We start from the raw sequence: 4886 nt of genomic DNA on the forward strand, positions 1-4886 counted from the left end.
TGTCTAAGGTTTTGGTCATTTTGATCAGAATATGTCTTGGGGTATTTTTATTCGGATTTCTTCTAGCTGGTACCCTTCGGGCCTCCTGAATGTGGTCACAAGTTTTCTTCAGCTCTGGAAATGTTGTAGCAATGATTTCTTTGACAGTTTCTTCTTCATCGAGGTTTTCTTCCTGTACCTCTGGGACTCCAATAATTCTTATGTTACCCCTCTTGGCTTCATCACGATCTTCTCTTGCCATCTGTTCCCGGATTGTGAGTCTCTTTTCCATTTTCTGCTCTTTTCTGGAGAGTCTCTGAACTTCATCTTCGAGTTCACTGATTCTGTTCTCAGCAGCTGTTACTCTGCTGCTGAGGCCTTCCACTGAGCTTTTAAGGTACTTCTTTTTTAAAAAAAATTAATTTTTTAAAATTTTATAAAGTAGTTCACAATATTTGATTGCATTCAATATTTGAATACCAATCCCACCACCATTACACTTTCCCACCACCATATTTTGGATGTTTCCATACTGAACCCCAATCCCTGCCCCAAAGCAGAACCGAAATAATTGATTTTGTATTGTTTGTTATGAAAAATCGCTGAAAATGCTACAAAAAGTTTCCTTAGAGGAAAGAGTGTGAAGATTGTAGTATTTCACCCAGAGGCAATTTTAAACCCTTCTATAAGAGATCACTAACATGTTGTTAAAGGCCGAGCCTGTGTGCTTTTGTGTGTGTGTGTGTGTGTGTGTATTTATGTGTATATATACATATACACATATATATGTAAAAAAAAATTCCGTCTCAGATTGGTTGCCTCCTACTTTAAGCCATATCAGATGTTTTGCAGTGCGCTTGGATTATGGGTGATGTGAGGTATGAGTTGTTCAGGAATAAGTTCACTCATGGGTGAGCCTGAGAGTTTGGAGAGTGGCTGTGAGCAGGGCGGTGGTTGAGTTCTAGAGGTTTTCAGCTGTTGGGTCTGTGTTCCTTGGGGCAGGGAGGGGTCTCATCTGTCCCCTTCTGGGTCATCCCAAATGAAAAAGTCTGACATGGGGTCTAGCATCATAGTTATGGCATGTGTCATGTTATGCTCCTTTCTGGGAGAGAAGGACATGTGACTGTGGATCGTGGTCAATAACAAGATTATCTGGCACCAGTCAGAGGTGGCTTATGGTTGTGACTGCCGAGTTTCCAGTAGCAGGCGGATATGGACAAAGGATCCACATTCCTGGTTTCATTGAACCCAGAGTTTTCAGTCACAAAGTCCCACATACCTGGGTTTTCTTTAGGTACACTCATGGGTGGGTCTCAGCCCAAGCGTGTGGAGAGCAGCCATGAGCACGGCAGTGGTTGAGTTAGGGAGGTTTTCTGGCTGCCAGAGCTGGGTCCCTTGGGGTGGGGAGGGGTCTCACCTACCCTCCCCCCTGAGCAGGGGGGAGGGAGGTGTCTAATAGGAACCAGATGCTGGGATTGGAACACAACTTCTCTTACAGCAACGTGGACCCTTCAGCTGGTGGAAGGGAAATGAAGAGAGGTTTTCCAAAATTTTCTTGAATACTTACTTTGAAAGAGGCATTATTATGTTCAGGACATTTGTATTTAGCTTTCATATTTGTATTTGAAATTTTTACGGCTCTCATTGCAAAGTACCCTGACTGGTAACTTAAACAATAGCAATTCCTTGTCTTGTGATTATTTAGGCTAAGAGTACAATATTGGGTGCTGTAGGGTTGTCTCCTGTGCTCAGAGTTTGATCCTGGCTCTGAGCTCAGGGCCAGAGCTCCTGGGTGTATTTAGAGGACCATATACAGTGCTGAGGATTGAATGCAGGCTGTGTGCAAGGCAGTTACCTTACCAAGTGTATTTTTTTCTCTTGCCCTCACAAGTGTTGACTATTTTTAAACGTTGTTGAAGGAAATATTATCCCAGCCTTTCCCCCAGTAGCTGATGGTTTCTTGTTCATTTTTGGTGACTTACAGAGGGTCCCCTCTGGTCTCTTATTCTGCCTTTACCTTCCCATGAGGCCATGTCACTCAGGGCCTGTCTCTAAATTCTCTTTGTTTATGAAGACATCAGTCAAATGGAATAGACTTCATTTTAAGTTGATTATTTCCAAATAAGGTTCCATTCTGAATTCTATATTGAGGATAAGTACTTCCACATAGGTCTGAGGGAGGTGGGCACAACTGAATCCATAACATCATTGGATACTTAAGTAAAGTAGAATTTTGTCTGTTTTATTTAGCACTGAATGCCCTAACGTCTAGCGTAAAGCCTGGCAGGTTGAACTAAAGACACACTAAGTTACCCTTATTTAATTATACTGGGAGGTTTTAGACTGGCTTGACATGAAGTGTTAATTTTTTTCTCCAAGCTGTTGATCATCCTTACTGATGAGGGGATTGGAAGGAAGACTGTAATGTGGTAATCCCCCATTCTCAGTGGAGCCAATTTAACATCAGTCTCTTCAACTGCATGATTAGCAAATACAAAACTGCATGTCACTGACTTTTGTCTATCTTGTTGGGAGACTGGTGGAGAGACCCCTGAGCAATGAATGATCTGAAATCATTGGAAGTAGGAAGGAGGAAAGCATCTGAATAAGAGAGTTGGCAAGCCTCTGTTCCTGCCTTGGAAATCCTATTCTGCCTCTGACTTCTGATTATACTAGGCTATGTTGACATGAGCATCTGGGTGGCACTGGCCATGGGAAAGCTGCCCAGGCAGACGGTAAAGTTCTCATGAATGTCTTTGTGCCCAGGGAAAGCCAGTTCTTAGTTATCAGTGTCCCATCTGCTGAGAATAGCAACTCCTTACAAATTAAACCTGGACTCTGAGACCCGAGGAGTAAATCCTGTGTCAGTCCTATATTTTTTCCCATCGGAATTGTTCCATGCTCATAAACACCAGATGGAAGAGATTAACGAGACATGTTATATTCAGGGAGAATAAATTGGGTTTAAAATGTGGATGCAGTGCTCTCATTTGGCAGAATGTTAGATCACATGAAAGGTGGTCATGAGCTTTGAGACCACCTGGGCATTTACGAAAAAATCTTCCAGTGTCAGTGCAAGTGGGCCCAAATTGGGAAGCAAATTTAAATCAAACTCCTGTACCCTTTCCACAAAGCACTGGACCATCCCACTCAATGTCCCTTGAATGATTTCAAAACTGAGTGAGAATATTGAAAACCAAGAGCACATGACACAACAGTCAGTCGCTTATTTATTTTTATATGCTTTGCTCTGTTTTATTTTGAAGTGGATGAGTGGGCCTGTGTGCCTACATGGCCATCTGGGTGAAAAACAGCAGAACAGATTTGAAGTTTCTTGATTCTTCTGTTTGGTTGGAAATTCACTTCCTCCTTGGACTCTCGTGTGCAATGTTTAATGAAATAGAAATGATTGGGCACTTGTTGTTGACTGTTGGTGTTAAAGAAAAAGCTGTATTTAGTGTCACCAAGGAGCTCTGCCCATTTCTTGGTTAATGTTAGTTAACGCAAATAGTTGACAGCATCTAGGCACTTCGTACAGACTCAGAGGCTCAGACCAAAACCAAGATTAAGATTCTTAGACATGGAAGATAGGCCATTCTAGAGTAAGCTAGTGGGTGGTGCCCTTGGGTCAGCCCTAGATCAACCCATCAGAAGATCCACTTCAGGACTCTGGGGACACCAGGGGTCTATATCATTGTGGCAAGAATTTTAGATCAGGGTCTACTTGGAGAAAGGCAGGTCTTCTTAACATAATGCATCTGTGATCCCAGAGCTTTCCTGTAATAAGGGTGAGGTTGAGTGTGAGGCCACTTTGGTCTCCTGTCTGAATTTAAATCCTTCCTGGGTGAACTACAGAGTGGAAGTGGGCAGGCTGCCACTTTCCAGGATGACAATACATGAGTGGTTGACAAATGTCAGAAAGACTTTGACTCCAGGTTAAACATTTCCAGGTGTATTTCCTGATGTTTTCTGACCTAGATTTTCCCTGCAGACAGATCCCTGTCTCTGCTTTGTAGGCAACCACCTGCTGAACAGTGGTAGGCATAGACTAACTATGGAATGTTTAGACTCAGCTTCAAGTAGGGGTCAAATTTTGCCCATTTTAGGGCCCCATTTCTCTTGCTATCCTTCAAGATCACAGTGGGTTTAAATTCTTTAATCATGAAATATTTTATTTATTTTTTATTTTTTTTAAATTTATTTATTTATTGAATCACTGTGGGAAAAGTTACAAAGCTTTCAGGTTTAGGTCTCAGTCATGCAAATATCAAACACATTTCCCTTTACCAATACTTATTTTTTACCGTGAAGAACCCCAATAAAACCCCACTCCCCACCCCTCCCAGTCCCTGTGAGGCAGATGAATTCTAGTTAGTACTCTATCTGCTTTGATTAGATTCATTGTTTCAATAAAAGATTCGCCACTATTATTTAGAGTTTACCCCCCCCCCAAATCAGACATGCTGAAAAAGCATTGTGAAGTGATTTGCTTTCTACAGCGAGGTTCAAGAATTAAATGTTGGTTTTGGATTTCTGCTATTTTACTTATTAACCCTGGAAGTATTTCTACTGAAAGTCAGATAATTAAGACATTGGTTTCTGTGCTCTGGAGTCGTGGCCGTGCCAGAGAGCCGCTCGTGGGGGGCAACTGGTGACCTCGGTAGGGCGTGAAGGGCGGACCGAGACGCCCCCCTTCTGATGAGGTTTTAGTCGCTCCCACACCCCCGGCTCATACCTGCTGTCCACAAGACTCCCATGCGGCCGCCATCTTTCTTTCTAGAGAGGAGAGGGCGAATGGGGCAACACCCTTTCCCCTCCGGGCAGACATGATGGCCTGGATTAACGCATAGTCCGTTCACTTTTCTGCTCCAAGCTGCTGGGTTCTGCATTAAGTCCTTGTGCTTCTG

This window comes from Sorex fumeus, unplaced genomic scaffold, assembly GCF_029834395.1.
Source record: "Sorex fumeus unplaced genomic scaffold, SorFum_2.1 ptg000033l, whole genome shotgun sequence".
Taxonomy (NCBI): domain Eukaryota; kingdom Metazoa; phylum Chordata; class Mammalia; order Eulipotyphla; family Soricidae; genus Sorex; species Sorex fumeus.